The sequence below is a fragment of the Scylla paramamosain genome, chromosome 3, assembly GCF_035594125.1.
Source record: "Scylla paramamosain isolate STU-SP2022 chromosome 3, ASM3559412v1, whole genome shotgun sequence".
Classification (NCBI taxonomy): domain Eukaryota; kingdom Metazoa; phylum Arthropoda; class Malacostraca; order Decapoda; family Portunidae; genus Scylla; species Scylla paramamosain.
In genome coordinates this window covers 32,250,522-32,273,021 of record NC_087153.1, presented here as the reverse complement: position 1 = coordinate 32,273,021, position 22,500 = coordinate 32,250,522, and the positions used below count along the sequence as shown (strand labels likewise).

Below are 22,500 nucleotides of genomic sequence, written 5' to 3'. Positions count from 1 at the left end.
AAGCTTGCATCACCGCACCCCTCATCAATGGATCGACTTTCCGTGATGCTGCTGCCTCGCTATCAATACCGGTGGTGGTGGTGGTGGTGGTGGTGGTTCCTCCTCGCTTTCATAGTCTTGCAACGGCCCCGACCGACCTTGCTTTCGCGGCCTCCACAACAACCTTCTCTCTCTGTCCGTCTCTCTCTCTCTCTCTCTCTCTCTCTCTCTCTCTCTCTCTCTCTCTCTCTCTCTCTCTCTCTCTCTCTCTCTTACAGGTGCGATATTCGCCTCACCTTCTAGCGTGGGCCGAGAAGCATCGTACAGCCTCTCTCTCTCTCTCTCTCTCTCTCTCTCTCTCTCTCTCTCTCTCTCTCTCTCTCTCTCTCTCTCTCTCTCTCTCTCTCTCTCAGTCTTGTGGTCAGTCGTCACCCTCACCTTTCTTTTCCTCGCTCCCCCATGACCTTTTGTTTCTCTGTCTCATGCTCGCTGTCTTGCCCTTTGGATGCTGCAAAGATAAAGTGTTGTTGATAATGATGATGATTATGATAATAATAATAATAATAATAATAACAATAATAATAATAATGATAATAATAATAATAATAATAATAATAATAATAATAATAATAATAATAATAATAATGATAATAATGGTGGTGGCAATCTGGTATCAGTGCTCTACCCCTTCCTCTTCACTCTTTTGCTCTTTTTTCCTTTCTTCGTTCCCTGGGTAAGATTTTCTCTCTTCGTCCTCTCCTTCCCAGCACGAGTGGCGTGGACGGACCCGGGCGTGGCGTGGTGTGGCGAGGAACCTGCTGCTGCTGCTGCTCCTTCCATTCCACTTCCTGATCCACCGATTTGCGAGAGACGGAGATTCAGAGGATGCTTTTTTGAATGCCTGACTGACTGTGTGTGTGTGTGTGTGTGTGTGTGTGTGTGTGTGTGTGTGTGTGTGTGTGTGTGTGTGTGTGTGTGTGTGTGTGTGTGTGTGTGTGTGTGTGTGTGTGTGTGTGTGTGTGTGTGTGTGTGTGTGTGTAGGGGAGCGTAGAGACCAGAATATCTTTTACTTTCTTTTTTTTGTTTCTTTCAATGACAGGCAACTTGTATATATATATAAAAAAAAAATCTGTAGACCAATTAAGTTGTGTGTGTGTGTGTGTGTGTGTGTGTGTGTGTGTGTGTGTGTGTGTGTGTGTGTGTGTGTGTGTGTGTGTGTGTGTGTGTGTGTGTGTGTGTGTGTGTGTGTGTGTGTGTGTGTGTGTGTGTGTGTGTGTGCTCGTGTGAAAGGCGATATTACAGCAGCCTCGATACCTGCAGAGGTCATGTCTGTCTGTCTGTTTGTTTGTCTGCCTGTCTGTCTGTAGGTAGGTGGGTGGGTGGGTGGGTGGGTGGTTTCGATAAACAGCTTTCTCTCCATATAAACTCCTTGACTTTCCGAGCTTGCGTTTCCTGGAGGGAGCGATGAAGAGTCCTTGGCAGAAACGTTTCACTCTATCATATTGTTTTTACTATCTTGCTATTACTTCAATTACTTTAAGAGATTGAGACATTCATAACTTATACAAGCCAAACTTACATGAACCTTTCCTTTCTATTCACTTTCCTGGTTAGAGGCAATTAAGTGTCCATTTTATTAGCTTTCTGTAGCTCTGCACTTGCTTCCTTGATAATATTCTGTAGCCTTGGGTGGGTTCCGGCAAGACGATGTGGGTTAATGGTTGGATAGATAGATAGATAGATAGATAGATAGGTAGATATAGATAGATAGATAGATAGATAGATAGATAGATATATAGATAGATAGATAGATAGATAAATAGATAGATAGACAGCCAGGTAAGTAGACAAACAGATGGAACGATAGATACGTAGACTGGTAGATAGACAGACAAACAGGTGGGTAAGTAGGTAGGTTACTATATAAATAGACAGAAAAATAGAGAGATAAGCAGATATACAGACGCAATTACACACACACAAATATTTCATAACGCACAAAAATGCACACCTCAAATATAACAATATATATATATATATATATATATATATAAAAAAACTCGCAAGCCTACAATTTGCACTGAATCGCCAACATACTTATCTCCGATAATTCCACAGAAGACGATGTAGAAGAGGGCGAGATCTGAATCTTGGACCTACATAAGTACAAGTAGTTCCGGCTAGCGAGTGTGTGTGTGTGTGTGTGTGTGTGTGTGTGTGTGTCATGTGTTGTGACGTCACCATCTCAGAGCTCAAAACCTTCTCTTCTTGACGGCCTTGGTGCGGTGATGACTCGTGGTGATGGTGGTGGTGGCCGGCCGGGCGATAGTGGGTCGTTGTACTCGCTGCGATAGTTCTGACGTGGTGGTGATACATCCTTGACATCAATAATAGGCCAGCCAGGCTCAGCTAAGGTCAATTCCCCCTCTTCTGTAAAAATGTATTAGTTGATTTGTATTTCTTTCCTCAACTCTCTCTCTCTCTCTCTCTCTCTCTCTCTCTCTCTCTCTCTCTCTCTCTCTCTCTCTCTCTCTCTCTGTCAAGTCTATTTCTACGTACATATTCTCATTCTTTTGTTTCTGTCTGTGTGTGTGTGTGTGTGTGTGTGTGTGTGTGTGTGTGTGTGTGTGTGTGTGTGTGTGTGTGTGTGTGTGTGTGTGTGTGTGTGTGTGTGTGTGTGTGTGTGTGTGTGTGTGTGTGTGTGTGTGTGTGTGTGGAAAGCTTCGATAATGATGTCAAATGAATATAATGATAATTCGGGTAATGGTAATAAAAACATAGGAAAACAATAAAAAGTACTAATTACTAGACAACCACCACCACCACCACCACCGCCACCACCACCATCACTGCCAACAGCAGCAGCAGCAGCAGCAGCAATAAGAAAGTTCCGTGTGTCTCTACTCCACAGCATGTTTGTACTCAATTCATCTGTTCCTTTCTTTTACACCCTCCTCAAAGAAAGCAAAAACCAGGAACACTCTCTCTCTCTCTCTCTCTCTCTCTCTCTCTCTCTCTCTCTCTCTCTCTCTCTCTCTCTCTCTCTCTCTCTCTCTCTCTCTCTCTCTCTCTCTCTGTCTCACTCATGGTCCCCTCTTACCTCCCATTATCTATCATTTCCTTCTTCCTCGAGTGGGGTTCCTCCTGTCTCCGCCGCCTCCTCCTCCTCCTTCTCCTTCCTCATACACATTTTCACTTTCATTAGAGACGTGATCACAAAGGTCAGAAGTCGACGGCCTGATAGAATCGTTTTATTCACCTCACCTTACCAACTCTCCACCGCTCCCAGCTGAAATTTCGCTTCTTCTCCACCTCCTCTCTCCCCCTCCCCCCACGCTCCTCTTCCTCCTCCTCCTTCTCCCTAACATCTGGTAACCACTCTCCCTTCTAAGCTCCCCCCATGTAGCTACCTCCTCCTCCTCCTCCTTCTCTGCCTTCTCTCTTTCTTCCCCCTCCTTCCCCAACACCGGTCAGAAAGCACTCTCTCACCTCTGTCTCCACCCTTCCCTCCCTCCCTCCCTCCCTACTTCCCTCCCTCCCTCCCTCCCTACTTCCCTCCCTCCTCCCACCCTCCCTCTCTCCCGTCTCAAGGCACCTCTTCCCTTTCCCGTCTCTGACGTCACCTTTGCCAAAAGGTTAAACATCGAGCAGGTTTTTAAGAGTTGATACTAATACCTGCGTGAAATTCTGCACCTCCTCCCCCACACCTCTCCCATCCTCTCTTCTCTTCCTCCTCCTCCTCCATATCTCTCCTCTTCTTCAGCCACGTGCCCCACTACCTCCAACCCCCCACGTGACGACAAAAAGACTACACACACACACACACACACACACACACACACACACACACACACACACACACACACACACACACACAAGCACGCACGTTTCGATAACTTGAGGGATTTTAAGAGACTGGTATGAAGACACTCCCTGGACCAAATTTGGCCAACACGACTGGAACCGTTTTTGGAAAGCAACAAATAAACGCTTTCCTTTAGTTTTTGTAGCTCTTGACCGGCCTTTTTTACTCTTAACATGGGGAGAGAGAGAGAGAGAGAGAGAGAGAGAGAGAGAGAGAGAGAGAGAGAGAGAGAGAGAGAGAGAGAGAGAGAGAGAGAGAGAGAGAACAAAGATTTTACCATAAGGAGAATTTTCCCTGTTAACTTTTTGGAAAGCAGCAAATAAGCGCCTTTCCTCAGGTTTAGTGCCCTTGGCCAGTCTTCTTTAAACTTAAAAGGAAAACATATATGAAGATTTACAATGAGAAGGAAATGTGAAAACAAAAATTTACCATGAGGAGGATACTTAAAACACATTAAAAGATTTACAATAAGGAGGAAAAAAAGAAAACACATACATACATGAGGAGGAAACTTAAAAACACATTAAAAGATTTACAATAAGGAGGAAAAAAGAAAACACAAAAATTTACCATGAGGAGCAAACAAGAAAACACACACAAAGATTTTTCATATGGAGGAACCGTGAAAACACAAACAGATTTACCTTAAGGAAGAAGCTTAAGAACACATACATAGATTTACCCTTTTATTTTTTATATAAGAGTAGCACTGGCCTAGGGAAACAAAGAGAACGAAGAAAACAAAAAGGTCCAGAGATGCCACTCCCTAAAGAAAAGTAAAAAAGGATAATCCAAAATTGAAGGACAAGTAAAATGGAAACATAAAAACACACAAAAATTCACCACGAGGAGGAAACAAAGTCAAAACAGTGCATCTTTCCTCCCTCTCCACGCTTCGAGGGTACACGCTACACATAGGTCGCCCAGAACTGCAGCATAAGTGAAACAAAACCATAAACACAGATACAAAAATTCAACAACGTAACAGCCACGTAAAAGCCAAAACAACGCGACCCCCGAGGAAGAGGGGGAGGTGGTGGTGCTGCGTGGCGTGGCGGGGCGTTGGGGGACATCTCGTGACACTCCTGGCAAACGATCTAAATCTGGCTGGCAAAACACAGTAATGATCCAAGCGGTTGACGTTCCAGAGACCTCTCGTGACGGGCGGCGCGGAGCTGAGAGCGGCGCCACGTCAGCCACCAGTGACGGAGGTCTGGTGCTCGGGGTCATTGGCTGCGTCAGGAGTGAACTATTTTCTTGGTTTTCCTCCTCGAGAAGCAAGAACGTTCAAGGGGAAGAGAAGGAAAATAATGCAAGGGAACAACAAGACTGACCCATTTTTAATATATGTTTATTTTTTTATTTATTTTTTTTATTGTGTTTAGGAAAGTATTGTTGTATATAAGTGTAGAAAAGTAGAAAAGGGGAGAATGAATTTTGTTTTCGCTTTCTTCGTGAGGCAGGAACGTTCAAGAGGGAAAGAACGTAAATAATGCAAGAGAAGAACAAGAATTTGACCCATTTTTAGTATGTTTCTTTTCTTCTTTTTTTTTTTTTTTTTACTAATTTGGGAAAGTAATATAATAAATAAAAGTTACAAAAGAGAGGACTTAGCTTAATTATAATTTCACGTGGAAAGAGAACGGCCAGAAGGAAAAGAAAATAATACAAGAGAACAGGAATTTTGGCCCACTTATAGGATATATTTTTACTGATCGTGTCTAGGAGGGTAATGTAAATAAGCTTACAAAGGAGAGGAATTAACTTTATTTTTACTTCGTGGAAATAGAACGTTCACGAATAAAAGAAGCAAAACACTGGAAGAAAACAGGAATTTGAGATATTCATGGCATGATTTTCTGGGCAGGATGAAGGAAAGTAATGTCAATGAGCGTATAAATGGGAGAAGGTAAGTATAGTCTTGTTTGCGTAGTGAAGAGGAACAGAGGAAGGGAAAAATTATGCCAAGAGGAGAGGATTTTCATAGATTTATAGGACAAGAGAACGATCAGTAGGAGAGAAGTAATGCAGAATGAAATAACTTGAACGATTCACTTCCCTATTTTCCCAGTGAAGCAAGAGGAGCGAGGAGAAAATAAGAAATTACTAAAAGTTTAATATTTTGATCAATTCACAACATCTTCCTTTTTAGATAAGGAAAAAATATATGTAAATACGGGTAGGAATCAAGGAAGTACACCATTTTTCTTTCTTTTCCTCGACCAACAAATATAGTGAGAAGGAAAACAAGGAAAATAATGATACGAGAATAATAAGTTGTTTTTGTCGTCGTTGTCTTTGTTATTATTATTATTGTTGTTGTTGTGATGGCGATCGTGATGGTGGTAATGGTGGTGGTCGTAGTGGTTCTGAAAGAAAGGAAAGGAAAGGAAAAGGAGCAAAAATAGAAAAAGAACCAAAGAAGCAAGCCATACGAAGCAATAATGTCAGAAGAAGAAGAAGAAGAAGAAGATGATGAAGACGAAGACGAAGAAGAAGAAGAAGGAATGGTGATGGTGTTATTGTCTTCAGTGTCTTATATTTCCGTGACCTTTTCCTTCTTTTCTTTCTTTCCTTCTTTCTTTCTTTCTTTTAGGAGAGTTTTATTCAACTATCGCTTTTCCATGCGTAAATTTTATCTTCATTTTTCGTTGTTTGTTTATTTGTTTGTTGTTTCGTTGTTTTTCAGTCTTTTTTCTTCAATGGCATAGTTTTCTTTTACTTCAAATTTTCTAGTATTTCTTGTTTTATTCATCTTATTTTATTTTACGTCTCCTTTATTTTGCGAGTTTGGCCATTCTCTCTCTCTCTCTCTCTCTCTCTCTCTCTCTCTCTCTCTCTCTCTCTCTCTCTCAATCACAATTTTACGGTGTATTTTTATATTTTTATACATTTTTTTAAAATCTTGCTCAATATCCACTTTTTCCTTCTTTTTTTTCTTCCATGGTCTTTCTTTGAGTTCCTTTCTCTCTCTCTCTTTTTTTTTTCTTTTTGTCTCCCACTTTTCTCTATCTCCGTGTCTTACCTTACATTGTCTCGTTTCATCTTCCTGTTTCTCTGACCTCTTTACTTAACCTCCTCCCTCCGTCACCGCTGCCTTCTCAACCTCCACCTCCTCCTCCTCCTCCTCCTCCTCCTCCCTCTCCTTCTCCTCCTTCTCTTAACGTTGCATGCCATTTCGTGCTTCTCTGCTGTTTTTTTCTTAATTTCAAGATTTTCTCTCCTTTCTTATCATTTATACAATTTACTCATTTACGCACATTGCTAATTTTCCTCCTTCGTCCACTGGAAAAGAAAATTGCTATAAATCGCTAACAAATCTTATTCTTTTTGTCTTTATTTTATTAGTTTGCTTCGAAGGATGTAATTATTATTGTTTCATTCATCCATATTTCTTAGACTTTCTTTTTCTCCTCCAGAATCACAAAAACCAGCATTTCCACTCCCCAGTCATTCCCTTCATCATCCTTTTCAGCTCTCCAGGCAGTTTTCACCTCCAATTGAGCCCGTTCCCTTCGTGTTCGGTAAGAAAGTTGATTGCAAATACATACACACACACACACACACACACACACACACACACACACACACACACACACACACACACACACACACACACACACACACACACACACACACACACACATGCACGCAAAAAACAAACAACGATTGGATGTCACGAGGCGGCGATGTCACTAAAATACAATGCTGTGTGTGTGTGTGTGTGTGTGTGTGTGTGTGTGTGTGTGTGTGTGTGTGTGTGTGTGTGTGTGTGTGTGTGTGTGTGTGTGTGTGTGTGTGTGTGTGTGTGTGTGTGTGTGTGTCGTCTCCGCTTTCCACTTTCACACGCGTCGCATAAACAAATCTCGCGATTGTGGTGGTGGTGGTGGTGGTGGTGGTGGTGGTGGTAATTTCCTTCATGAATTATCCACAATGCGACAAGATGAAGAGTTTGTGCTTTGCAAAGACCGACCCGCCCATCTCTTCCCTTCTCTTCCCTTCTTCGCTCTCTCTTCCCTCCCTTCCTCTCTACCTCCCCCTCTCCCGCCCTTCATAACTCCTTCAATTTCTCCCTCAGAACAACGGAACAACGCCCTCTCCTTCACGTGTTTGGAACCTTCGGACTCGCACACTGAGACGCATCGTTGCCCTCTGGCGGCGAAAGACGAAATGATAAAATGATGCAAAGATATAAGTCTGATATAACTTGCAAAGATGTGGAAACTTCACTTATCTGTGCCGAGGGAGAGTGAGTTCATTGCCCAGTGGAGGAAGGAGATGGAGGAGGGAGGAAAGAGACGGAAAGAAGTGGAAGACGAGGAGGAGGAGGAGGAGGAAAGAGAGAGGGAGAAGAAGCGACACGACAAACATTATCATATTCTACCCAAATGAGATGCATTTTTCTAACATTTTTTTCCTAAATGCGCTTGTATTTCATTACAAACGTGTGTGTGGGAACCGGAAGGGGAGAAGGGGGAGGGGTCGTTTGAGTATCGTTGGTTTAAGTGATTTTTTTTTTTCGAGTTCATGGAAGTGAAGTACAAGTGAAATTTGACTTCCAAAACAGCCTTAATTCACAGCCAGCAGGATTATAACAGAGATGGAAATGATACCAGTGATAAAAAATGACGACAGCAATGGTGATTATAACGATGGTGATAGTGACAATGATGACAATAGTGATTATAATGACTGATAATGATGATGATGACAATAATGGTGATGAAACTACTACTATTACCACCACCACTACCACTACTACTACTACTGTTACTACTGCTACCACCACCACCGTCACTACCAAGAACAACATAATTCCGACACACACACACTAACAAGAATGAATGAGGAGGCATTATGAGGAGACATTACAGCACAGCAGCTTCAACAAAAGTACCTAAGCTCTTCCTATTGACAGCCAGCACACGTGAATGGCGCCAATCATCCAGGGAGCAACACAATACTGGAGTACGTCGCAGGTGAAAGGGAAGCGGAAAAGAAAGTACGGACCATAGGAGGTCGAAGGAAAGGAAAGAAAAAAGTAAAAAAAGGAGAAAGAACTCCCTATATACACACGAAAAAAATTACATAGATAAAAAGAATTGAGGAAAAAAATCGTACGAGCACAGGAAACAAAAACGGAAAGAAGCAAACATGAAGGTATTTCCATAAAGAGAGAGAAGGAAAAAAAAAAGGTAGAAAGTCTGACAAAAAGTGAAACAGTGTACGTACACAACGACAGTGACGCAATATGAAAAAAAAGCGAAAATATGGCAAACATGTATGACAGACAGAGGAAAACGAGAACAAGAAGGAAATATGATAGTTTTATCGATGAAATTGAATTGGACTGAGTAAAACTAACCAAATCAGCAAAACAGATGGATAAATAAATAGATAAATAAAATAAATAAATATATAAAGGAAATAGAAAATAAAATATCAATAAATAAAAAAATAAGCAAGGAAAAGCGAAAACATGGAGAAAACCAGAAAATTCCATAGAGGAAGTCAGATACACAGAAATCTTACCATCACCAAAACAAAACCTACATACACACACACACACACACACACACACACACACACACACACACACACACACAGAGAGAGAGAGAGAGAGAGAGAGAGAGAGAGAGAGAGAGAGAGAGAGAGAGAGAGAGAGAGAGAGAGAGAGAGAGAGAGAGAGAGAGAGAGAGAGAGAGAGAGAGAGAGAGAGAGAGAGAGAGAGAGAGAGAGAGAGAGAGAGAGAGAGAGAGAGAGAGAGAGAGAGAGAGAGAGGAAAAACGTACAACAAAATCAGTAAAGAAAAACGATAACAATCAAACCATTTCATCGATAAATTTACGTCCAATTTCCAAAGTCCGGGAGAGGACCAAGGTAGGTACAGGGAAGTAGTGGCGGTGGTGGTGGTGGTGGTGGTGGTGGGTGGGGGTGGATGACGGGGAAGATCGTGGGAGGGGTGAGATGTGGGGGAGGGAGAAAGAAGGCGCTATACCTGTCTGCCACACGCTGAAGCACACGCTAACGAGGCGCACGCGAAAAAAAAAAAAAAAAAAAACAGAGGTGCGACAAGCGGGGTTGACGAACCGTGATGGTGGTGGTGGTGGTGTTGGTGGTGGTGGTGGTGGTGGTGGTGGTGGTGGTGCTGGTGGTGGTGATGGTGGTGACGAGAGTGGTGGGGGCGAAGGAGAGGTGTTACTGTTACATTCTCTCTCTCTCTCTCTCTCTCTCTCTCTCTCTCTCTCTCTCTCTCTCTCTCTCTCTCTCTCTCTCTCTCTCTCTCTCTCTCTCTCTGTCTTGTGCCGATGACCTTCGCACAGGAAAAGTGACTCACGATCATTGGAGGGAAAGTGAAAGAGGTCCACGTGGGTAGAGAGGAACACACGGGGCGGGGCATGCTGGGGCGGGGCTTGCTGGGTGAGGAATGGGGAGAGATTTTGGGGAAGTGTGTGTGTGTGTGTGTGTGAGAGAGAGAGAGAGAGAGAGAGAGAGAGAGAGAGAGAGAGAGAGAGAGAGAGAGAGAGAGAGAGAGAGAGAGAGAGAGAGAGAGAGAGAGAGAGAGAGAGAGAGAGAGAGAGAGAGAGAGAGAGGAAGTGGACGATCGGGAGAAAGGAAAGGGCATGTGTTTTGGTGACCTTTCGCTCCCGGTCAACCATGAATTACTACTACGACTACTACTACCACTACTACTGTAGCTTATCATTCTACGTGTGACTCAAGCTGGCCAAGGATGCGAAGAACAAAGAAATCCGCTTCTTTTCATTCTCAAAACAGAGAAATCGCAAAAAAAAGTTTGACAGTTTAACTTCGAAGGCTACTACTACTGCTGCCACTACTACTACTACTACTACTACTACTACTACTACTACTACTACTACTACTAGTATCAGCATCATCATCATCAATACCACCAGTAACTCCTGCAACACACAAGACAAGCAGGTACACACCCTGAGGAGTTCCAGACAGTTCCACGTGCAGATCAGTCTCAGTCCAGCAAGACAAGAACATCCAGCTGAAAATTTATTCCAGATGAAAATTTAATCCTATCTTTTTTTTTTCATTTTCCAGTGGAGTTATTTCGTTTTCTATCTTAAGCAATGTTTTTTTTCTGCACCATAACGTTAATTTGCGATTAATTCAGCGATGACTGGCTTCTTCCTAATCAACGTTTGCAATTCACGCTGCTGACCATTTATACAGTTTTACCATTTATACAGAGTCACTGAACGCACAGCACACCGACGCTACTCCTTAGATCGCTCCACAGCTCTCGTCTCCTCCTGCACGTGTTCGCCTTATTAAAAATATCACTGAGATGATATGAAATCTCTCCATTTTCTAGCGTCTTTTGATCTATTAATTTTCTTTTTTTTTATTTCGCCATATTTCTCTCGTATTTTTTTTTTTTCATTTACATGGAGATCGGTTTGTAGATTTCTTGTTCATTAGTTTTGATGGCTTAGTTAATTCCCTCCGTGTTATGTAATGCACGTGCTTTTCATATCATATAATCTATTTTTCTTTAACTCTCTCTCTCTCTCTCTCTCTCTCTCTCTCTCTCTCTCTCTCTCTCTCTCTCTCTCTCTCTCTCTCTCTCTGCCAGCAGCATTTTTCAATTACACCGTATACAGAACTGCATCACTTACCTTGCTATTATATAATTCTACTCTTCAGTTTTCATTTCCTCTCTGTGTTGTGCCTTTCCTCTCTGTGTCGCTGGTACACATTCATTCCTTGCTGTATATTTTATTACCATTCCTCACGTTGAAGTGTTATGTATTATTCATGATTTTTTTTTCTCTCTATTTTGCCGTCACAGTTTCACTCGCGGAGGGCAGTCACCTTCCTTGTCAGTTAATCGTTCATCGTTCTCCATAACAACATTTTTCTTACATTTTAGCCTGACTTTCACCATTCAGTCTCTGTGACGCGTTACGCAAATAGATAACACTCTGAACTTTACTCTTACATACCATATTTCTCTGAGCATTTTCTAAAATTATTCTTTATTATATACAATTTGCTACCATATCATTCTTCTCTTCCCGGGTATTTCATCTTCAGTAGTAGTTATGCTGCGAAATTAATCGAAATATTTTATTCTACAAGTCCCTAATTTCTTTCCATACAATATGCATCATGCTTGAGTTCCTGACTGATCTGCATATTTCGTTTTCTCATTTGCACCCTCAAACACTTTGTTCTTTCATCAGGAATATTTTCAAAGGCTACAGAGATCATCAGCCAAGTTCTCATGTATGTTATTCCTATTGTCAGGGTAGGATCTTCGTTAAAACTATCACTAGATCCACGAAAACATTCTTGAAAACCCTAATAACTTCGACTACAGTCTGCCAAAGATACTGGAGATGAGACCCTGAAACGTTTAAGAATACAAACCTCTTTTTCTCCCTTCCTGTGATAGCTTTTGATGGTATGAATGTGTAAACTCCATAAAGCGACTGCATCTTTCCATTACATATCACGCCTCGCTCTGCTTTCCCTCGTCCCCAGCAACTCTGACACACCTCGCACTTGTAACAGTCTTCAATGAATAAATAAATAAATCAGCATGCATTTCTCACACTGGTGGCAACCATCGCTTCATCACCTACACACATGCCGAGGAGAGGTTCATTTCTCTCTCTCTCTCTCTCTCTCTCTCTCTCTCTCTCTCTCTCTCTCTCTCTCTCTCTCTCTCTCTCTCTCTCTCTCTCTCTCTCTCTCTCTCTCTCTGTCTCATTTCCTTCACTTGCTTGTTTTCGCCTTGCCGCGCTCCGCACCACATTCGTTTCCACGTCAACAGCGAACTCACAAATAAAGTAATGCAAATGACACGCATTTTGAAACGCTTTGTTCGCTCACCACAACTATTTTCAAAGGCCACAGAGATGATTAGCTCTTTTGTCAGTAAAGTAGAAATCTTGCGAATCTGTCCCTAGAATAATAAAATTGCTCTTAAAGATGCGTGTAACTTCAACTAGAGCCTTTTGAATGTAATGGAGATGCGGAGCAGTTTTTTTTTTTTTCAGAATATGGTCCTTTGCGTCTAATAGTTCAGCCCAGTGACATTTATTGGGTATGGCCTTGTATTGCCTTCCACATGTTCTTGTTCTGGGTTGTTCAGCATCTGGTTCTTGTATGCTGTTGGGTAAGTTCTTTATTATTACGTATTACAATTTTCCATACAACATTTTTTTTATTAATGTTTTCATGTTTTAGATATTTTGGTTGACATTTTCTGATATTTATTTGCTCTCTTATCAGGTTTCCTTCAAATGTTAATAAGGTTGCTGTAATTTTTTTTCTTCCACATATTACATAAATTTCCTCATTAGCATTTCTTATTCCTCTTTTTCGCAGACATTGTTGATTTTTTTATTTAGTTTCTCTCTGTTCTCTTATTACGTTTCCTTAAATGCCAATATGGTTCCTATAATCTCCTTTATTTTCCGCATATTACATTAAACTGAACTTTCTATCCACGTCATTACATTCTTTACGCGACTTATGGAGAGGAACAAGAACTTGACACGCGCAATATGACAGTCATCTATACCCACTTGACAGAACTGCTCACAAAATTAAAGACTCCCTTTTGTCTTACTCTTCAGAACGTTTCCCTCTTTCCCGTTCCCTCCACCTCTCTCTCTCTCTCTCTCATCCTCCTTGTCGTCTGTCACTGTTCCTACGGTCATCAGTTTCTTTTCAGTTCCAGATACGCCGCTCGCCGCCTTCACCTTCCCCTTCCCCAGGATTGTATCGACACACGCACTCCTCACGGTCCTCAGTCCATGTGTCCCTAAGCTGCGGCGGAGGGAAAACCCAGCTGCTCTTAAAACGATCACTCACTCACTCACTCACTCACTCACCACATCACATCGTCCGTTACCCTTTGCGTCTCTCCTCCTGCCGTGCCCTTTAATCCTTTTTTTTCTCTAACAGCTTTTCTGCTTCTTTAATTGTTTTCCAACTGTTAACGTTATTTTTCTTTTTCTTTGTTTTCATCTGTCATTATCACTATTTTTGTAAATTTTCAGATTGCTAACATTGTTTATTAAGCTTCAATTTTTTTTTTTTTTTTGCTCTTATCATCATTATTATTATGCTCCCTTTTTTTCTTTTCAGTCCTTTTCGATCTCTATCATTACTATTTTTCTTTTTAGCTTGTCATTATACATATTTTTTTAATTTTCTTTATTTCTTCCCAACTGCCATCCTTGATATGTCTTTTTTCATTTTATTTTTTAACCTTTATACGACTATCATCATAATTTTTCTTGATTTTTTTTACTGTGTTTCATTCTATTTTTTTCTTTATGGGAGCTGTCGCAAAAACACACGACAAACGGAATAAAAACGCAACGAAGAGGGAAAGAGAGTTAAAGCCACTTTCTATCTACCTTTCCCACCAGTTAACTGTATTTTCTCTTCTGTTTTTGTTCTACTGACAGATTAGCCCACGGTAGAAGTATGATAACGCATTTTTTTTTTCCATACTATTGCACCTTCCTTCCTTCCTTCCTTCCTTTATTCCTTGCCTTCCTTTCTTTCTATCTTTCTTTCTTTCTGTATTTCTTCCTTACTTGTTTCATTCATATTTTTTATACCTTTCAGTGACAGGCACAACAACAACAAAAAACAAGAACACCATCACCATCATCGTCATCATCATCATCACCATAATAATAATAATAATAATAATAATAATAATAATCATCATTATCATCATGACAACCATAACAACAGTCCATCTAAACACCACACGTGCAGCTGCCTCCGTGTCACTGCTAATTAATGCATTCTATGAGCGTGAAACAATTAGTGAGTTAATCAAAAGCAGACAAGAGAGAGAGAGAGAGAGAGAGAGAGAGAGAGAGAGAGAGAGAGAGAGAGAGAGAGAGAGAGAGAGAGAGAGAGAGAGAGAGAGAGAGAGAGAGAGAGAGAGAGAAACAAGGAGTGGTAGGAGGCAGGCATAAAGGGAACAGGGAGAAATGGAAGGAAAGCTAAGTGGCTAATTAAGAGGAGAGGAGCACACGCAGGCGGAGTGGAGATGAAAGCTGAGGAAGGAAGTGAGAGGAGAGGAGTTAGGAGTGGAGGTGAGAGAGGAAGGTATTACTAAAGTCACTATACATAAGTACTTGCATTGATTCTCTCTCTCTCTCTCTCTCTCTCTCTCTCTCTCTCTCTCTCTCTCTCTCTCTCTCTCTCTCTCTCTCTCTCTCTCTCTCACATACGTACCCTACTCCTCTCCACTAACACACAAATTTTACGATCCTTGCTAATAAAGAACAACTACAACCTAATCCACATCCACTGACATCAATCACTTCACTCTAAGACGAACTGTAACCAAACGGACGCCGCGCGAGTATCTGTCATTCACCTTCCCTCGCAGCAAGGCATACGTCCTGATCTACTTTACTGATATGATACAACTCCATGGAATCCAACCCGGGCCACTGAACACAACACCGCGGTATCGTGTTCTCGTGGAGGTCAAGAGAAGTACTTGTACCGTCCCGCAACAGCACTCGGCAAAGCGACACTTGTAACCTCCACTTCGCTGCTTATTCGTCTGTTTCTATGGACTCTGCTGGTTACGGGTACGAGAGAGAGAGAGAGAGAGAGAGAGAGAGAGAGAGAGAGAGAGAGAGAGAGAGAGAGAGAGAGAGAGAGAGAGAGAGAGAGAGAGAGAGAGCTTACGTATGACCGCCGTATGACTAATTCATCTAGTCCTGTGCTAGTTTCAAATGGATCACGGAGAGAGAGAGAGAGAGAGAGAGAGAGAGAGAGAGAGAGAGAGAGAGAGAGAGAGAGAGAGAGAGAGAGAGAGAGAGAGAGAGAGAGAGAGAGAGAGAGAGAGAGAGAGAGAGAGAGAGAGAGAGAGAGAATAATCGAGTATAAATGGACAGACAAAATAACCATAACGAAGCGAAAAAAAAAAAAATGAGAACAAAATATAGCAAGAGGCATAAGGAAATAAAAGAAAACGGCGGATGAAAAGGAAATTGATCATGATTAAGACAGAGACCAAAAAAACAATTTATACGAAGTTCATTTCCCTCATTTCCTGATTCCAAGGGTGAAGACAACGAGGGTAGGGTACTTAAAACGGCTCATCAGCAGTGACATTTTACACGATTGAGGCCAGTGAAAGATTAAATGAGCTTACATAACAGATAACACTCTTCCCTGTTTTGTAACGGTAATGCGATAGTGCAGTTCAGAGGCAAGCAGGGCGTGTGGGTTGGGTGGAGGCTCAGGTCTCCCATCTATCGGTTAGTGACCTGACTGAGCGGTGTTTGGCGCTAAAATTGTGATTATATATGATTACAAACCCTTTGATGGATATGCCTTTCTCTTTTAGCAGTGTTGCAGTATTGAAATTAGCCCGGTGTTAAATGTTTTCCCTCATTATGTTTGTCAAACAAGTGGTCTGGATGATGAGTACAGTGGGTTTAGTGGGACTTTCACCCTCTCTCTCTCTCTCTCTCTCTCTCTCTCTCTCTCTCTCTCTCTCTCTCTCTCTCTCTCTCTCTCTCTCTCTCTCTTCCTGGCGTAATTTACAGTCTGAGGCGAGGCGGCGCCGCGGGTGGCGTTCAGTGATTAGTAATGATAGTTATACACACAAGTTCATGCGCTGTTAACTTTTTTTTTTTCATGACAATTTCTAGATCTTTTAATATGACACTTTCTCTGCTACATATGTCACATTTTTTTTTTTCAAACATTATCTTTTCTACTCTCTTTGATTTTTATCCTTTCTTTCGTGAACTTGGGAACACCTACATTATAACTAGTTTGCTGGGTGCTACGTATCTTTTCATGACAATTTCACGATTTTTAATATAACATTTTCTCTGCTACATATGTTATATATATATATATATATATATATATATATATATATATATATATATATATATATATATATATATATATATATATATATATATATATATATATATATATATATATATATATATATATATATATATATATTTTTTTTTTTTTTTTTTTTTTTTTTATTTATTTATTTTTTTTTGTACATGAACTTTCTATTTAATGTTCATGTTTTCTTTCGTGAACCTTGAAGCATCTACACTATAAGTAGTTGGCTGGCTGCTCTTTGTTGTTCCATTGCTTACATCTTTCCTACATAACACTATTATACACCTCCCTCCCCTATCTAGTTTTTTTTTTTTTGCTTTCAATCCTTTCTTCCTGGAACGATTTATGTATACGCTTTAAAGTTTACAATCCCTCAACTTCCTTTATCTCAGTTTCTGCATACTTTTTTTTATTATTTTTAACACTTCCTTCACTACATGCCACCATTTTTTTTCTTTTCGACTTTACACATTTTGAAACGGCAACGGCTATCAGTTGGCTATTTTACTGCACTGTATACGTACATTTTCTTTTACACAGCACTCTAGTATATAACTGCAGTTGTTTTTAATTTTTACTTTCGATCCTTCCATGAACTTTGAAAACACTAGTATACTTCAAAGCTTGCAGCCTTTGTATGTGTGTGTGTGTGTGTGTGTGTGTGTGTGTGTGTGTGTGTGTGTGTGTGTGTGTGTGTGTGTGTGTGTGTGTGTGTGTGTGTGTGTGTGTGTGTGTGTGTGTAATAATAATAATAATAATAATAATAATAATAATAATAATAATAATAATAATAATAATAATAATAATAATAATAATAAACGGTTTATTATTTAGGCAGTTAACAAACTGAAAATGTACATAGGGGGTGGGGAATTACTTGACATTAATCCTAAAGGTAAGTCTAATCTAGAAGGGACTATTGATTGATGGCTCGCATCATGGTGGGAATCGCACTGAGTCTGTACCGGTCCGTGCGCGGCGCCTTTAGGGGCGTTATCTTGTTGTGGTGTCTGGTGGCACGGACCGGGCGAGGCGTGTCCGGCGGCAGCATGTTTCTGAGACGTGGATGATGCAGTGTGTGTGTGTGTGTGTGTGTGTGTGTGTGTGTGTGTGTGTGTGTGTGTGTGTGTGTGTGTGTGTGTGTGTGTGTGTGTGTGTGTGTGTGTGTGTGTGTGTGTGCAACTGTGACGCATGATCGCTAGTCGTTTGTTTTCTCCACATCCGAAAGTAGTCATGTTCAGGTGATTAAGCAAAAATAAAGGACCACCGTGAACCACGAGCAGCACCAAGGACCGCGAGACGCCGCAGACTCCGTCCTTCCTGCTATCGAAAAACCACGAATGTTTTCTGCTTTGTCTTTCGTGTATCATTTTGCGCCATTCGAGTGACCATAAACTATTACTTTCAGTCTCTCTCTCTCTCTCTCTCTCTCTCTCTCTCTCTCTCTCTCTCTCTCTCTCTCTCTCTCTCTCTCTCTCTCTCTCTGATTTTTTCCCCAGCTTCAGTGACCTTCAGCCAACCTCCTGTTCCCATGAGTAAGGACAAGTGGGTGTAGTGTTCCTGCCGGGTCTGTGGTGTGGAGGGGTGGTGGTGGTGCTGGTCATCGCCGCCGCAGCCCTCCCGTCTTTCCACCTGCATGCCGCCATTAGTGTTTCTGCCTCCCTCATGACTTCCTTATTCTCCAAGTCATGACATTTTTTGTCTTTTCTGTGCCTTTTATATTCTTCTCTGATAGATCTTTCAGGAAATGAGGTTTATAACTTTTTTATTTGTGTTTTTTGCTCTTTTTTTTGTTATTTGTCAGGTTTTCTTTGTCTATTTTTTTTTGTTTTGCTCTTTTTTCGTTATTTATCAGGTTTTCTTTGTCTACTTTCTGTTGACAGTTTAAGAAATAATTTTCGAAAGCTTACTTTTTTTTGTACCTGTTATTTTAATTATTCATTTGATTTCCTATAAAATTACATTTAGTAATAAGCTTAAAAATAGTTATCAGGAAATTCGTCCTTCGCTCCTCTGTCTTCCTTTGAGTGCCTTTTCTTTCAACTCTTACGAGTATTTGGTCGCCTATTACATTTTCTACGAGATTCCATTCTGTAGCAGTTTAGGATACATGAAGTCCTCGAGAATGTGGTGTGTGGTGGCCTCCTCTCACTCCGGCAAGTGGATCAGCTCACGCCACGTTCAGGATATGCCATTGAAATCCTGAAAAAAGTCTTGTTGTCAGGCTCGCAGGCAGACGCGTTGGAATGTTGGCCATCAGTGGAAGCACAAAGCCACTCCTCTTCCTGGACGTGCTGCTTCATCCAGGCGTGACCTTGAAACATTCACGTCATCTTTTTCTTGCTTCTTTCTGGCAGTGGAAGAAACACACAGCTCGTTATGGTGGCAGTGCTCAGTGTCTCCAGTGCTGCCACTCCTCGTCCTGTGGTATCGCGGCCACTCTCGTCTCACGGCCCGGCCAACGCCCCGCCCCGCCCTCCTGACTCGATTATTTAGTGGCAGCTTCTTCATGCTGTGTAGAAAGTTGCCTGCTGTCTCGGGTCAATTGTAGCGCACACAGGATCCTGCTTCTGTGCACCCTTGTTTCTGTTTAATGTATTTTTATCCTTCCCCTTGAACGTGTCGAGATTAAAGTTTTCATTTCTCAACTCGTGTTTCCCTTGCTCGCCTACACACACGTCATGTCCCGATGTCCGCTTATTTTCCTAGAGTATTAAATGACCGGGAATCTGACGGAACAGGTGTTAACTACTCATGTACGTTCGAAACTTGATAGATTTTGGTCTGAGGTCACTTGCTATATACGGTATTTTCTTCTTCTACAGATTAATATTTAAATTTCACGATCTTAAAGAGCTTTTAGAATGAAAATGTATATTTTTTCCACTGATAAAACGAAAATGATGACACACACACACACACACACACACACACACACACACACACACACACACACACACACACACACACACACACACAAGCAATCAAGATCCGGGGAGAGATGTTGGAAGAAATCATTATTACGGAGCTCATAAAAAAGGAAAAAAGAAATTACTTCTGCGTCATCACGAAATGGCATTAAAATTAAACTTTGGGTTTTGAAAGTCTCGAATCACTCATAAAAAGAAGAGAAAACGATGGAGAAATAAGTAATGAGTGAAAAGTAGCTACGTGGATTGAGTTTTACTTCTAACTTCACTGACAAGTCTAGAGGTAAGAGTGAACTGGTCTCTTCCTTCACCATATCAAGGAACAGACAGACAAGCGGACACAGATAGACAGACAGATACACAAGGGTGTGGTACACAGATCAACGGATAACCACTTAAGTTACGGAGGGACGGGATAAGTGACAAACGAACAGACAGAAAGACAGACGGTCTTACAACCAAGCCGTCACTTTCTCTGCCACGTTAATGGTTGTCTCCTGAAAGATGGCGGAGGGAGGGAAGGAGGGAGGGACGGAGGGAAGGAGAGGAGGAGATGGAAGATGGAGACCGATCAAAACAAGACTGTTATCATATTCATGGGGCGATGGTCTCTCTCTCTCTCTCTCTCTCTCTCTCTCTCTCTCTCTCTCTCTCTCTCTCTCTCTCTCTCTCTGTGTGTGTGTGTGTGTGTGTGTGTGTGTGTGTGTGTGTGTGTGTGTGTGTGTGTGTGTGTGTGTGTGTGTGTGTGTGTGTGTGTGTGTGTGTGTGCGCGCGCGCGGGTTTGTGTGATAAAAATAAGGACAGTCACGCGTGGTTTATTTGTAGATGTCACTGGTGTTTGTTGTTGTTAAGGTGACTGCTGCAGGTGCCTCTTCTCACGCGTGACCTCGAATATCTCCCTCGGGGTCTGTGCCCTCAGCTGCCGGCCGGGAACTGAGTGGCGAGGCGAGGCTTTGAGGTTGAGGGAACGAACGGATGCAATAGCGCGAGTTGTCACGACTAGCTAATCTGAATTCAGTATTAATAGTGTTGGACGCTTGGTATATGAGGAGTAAGAGGAATCTGAAGTATGTGCAGAGACTCATTATTAAACAACTCAGTCCTTGAAAACTTTGCCTGGTGAAAAAAAAAAGAAAAAAAAATCTGCGGTATTTTTTATATATATGTATAGACTTGTAGGGTAGTAGATAATTGCAGAGTGGAAATGAATGGCGTAAGGAGACTCTAAAGTATATAATGATATAAAAAAAAATCATCGTTTGAAAACTCTATTGAGTAATAGATATTGTAGGACTTTTCTGAAACTCGTACGGGTGGCAGCACCTTGCAGAGGGGATATGAACGGCGTAGAGGAGTTCAAAGTATATACAAATCCTTTGTTAAACAACTAATTCCTAGAGGACTGCCCAGTAAAAATTGCAGCACTTTTTTTTTATCAAAGTTCATAGGGGTGGCTGTTGCTTGCAGACTGTGAATGGAAAGGAAAGGTTTGGCAATCTGACCCACGAGCTATTGCATTTCAAGAGGAACTTCTGGAAAAGCAGTCATCCGTTTCTTACAGAAGGATTAGCTGGAGTGCAAAGCTAACGCCCACACTTTACATTATGTATCTCTACATTTTCTTTCTCTCTCTCTCTCTCTTTCTCTCTCTCTCTCTCTCTTTTTTTTTTTTTTGCATAATATTTTTTTCCTTTTGCACATTTTATCATTTATTAACTTCCATACACTTTTCTCCTGGGCGAGTTTCCGACTTCGAAGAACTGGGTGGAAGGCAAGGCTGAAATTCACACATAGCTATTCATTTAATATATACTATATTTCCTTATATTTTTACAAGTACTACGAGGTTAGTCTCTCGCTCGTTACACAACTCATTACTTCTCATTCACTTTTCTCATACAGGAGTTCTTTGTTTTATTACTTTTTGTCTTCTCGAGTTTTTCTTCATCACTGACTTTTCGTTTCTTCGCGGCGCCAAAAGAGATCTGAGTACGCAAACTTTGCTTCCTTCTTTGATCATCGCGTTTCAAAGGTTCCGAGCGATGGTGATATTCCATTGACGTGACAGAATGTGTGTGAAGCGATTACGTAAGCTATGATTTGCCTTACTCGTATCTATTGGCATCTGAATTGACCTTCCACCAGCGGACCGACGTGAGGACTAAAAAAAAAAAAAAAGTGGGTTTTTCTTATTTTTAACGGTTACATCCTGTACATAGAAATAAAAAAGAACTTATCAATCTCTCTCTCTCTCTCTCTCTCTCTCTCTCTCTCTCTCTCTCTCTCTCTCTCTCTCTCTCTCTCTCTCTCTCTCTCTCTCTCTCTCTCTCTCTCATTGGAATCTAGCGGCTGAAAGGTTGCGAGTTCGATCCTGGCTCACGGCAGTTTCCCGGCGGAGGAGATAACGTCATCTGGTAACCTTATGTGGCCTACATGTTGCTAGGCCACAATTTACTCTCTCTCTCTCTCTCTCTCTCTCTCTCTCTCTCTCTCTCTCTCTCTCTCTCTCTCTCTCTCTCTCTCTCTCTCTGTGTGTGTGTGTGTGTGTGTGTTTCGGAGTCCATTAATATCGGCAGCGTGGTGGTCCGTCGCAGACACTAATTGGTGGGTGTCTGTTTGGTCCCACCATCCGTGAGGCGTGGCGCTGGGCGGGCGTGGGGCGGGTCGGCGGTCGGGCGGTGGGTGTATATGTCGGTGTGGTCTCATGGAGGTGCTGATGTTGTTGCTATGGTTTAACTAGAAGCTCTTTCCTTCTTGCTTCACGCACTTAGCAGTCGCTCTGAGTTTGTCCCATATGACATTCAAGGAGCAACTTCACGTCTCGGA

At 41.6% G+C, this 22,500-nt stretch overlaps 1 long non-coding RNA gene across 1 annotated transcript in view; it reads right to left on the bottom strand.

The window, feature by feature from the left end:
* LOC135093841 (uncharacterized) overlaps positions 1 to 22,500 on the bottom strand; it is a 333,879-nt gene that overhangs the window by 103,777 nt on the left and 207,602 nt on the right. The window contains exon 4 of the long non-coding RNA XR_010263494.1: positions 418 to 487. This is a non-coding gene — a long non-coding RNA (uncharacterized LOC135093841). The remainder of the gene's footprint in view (positions 1 to 417; positions 488 to 22,500) is intronic.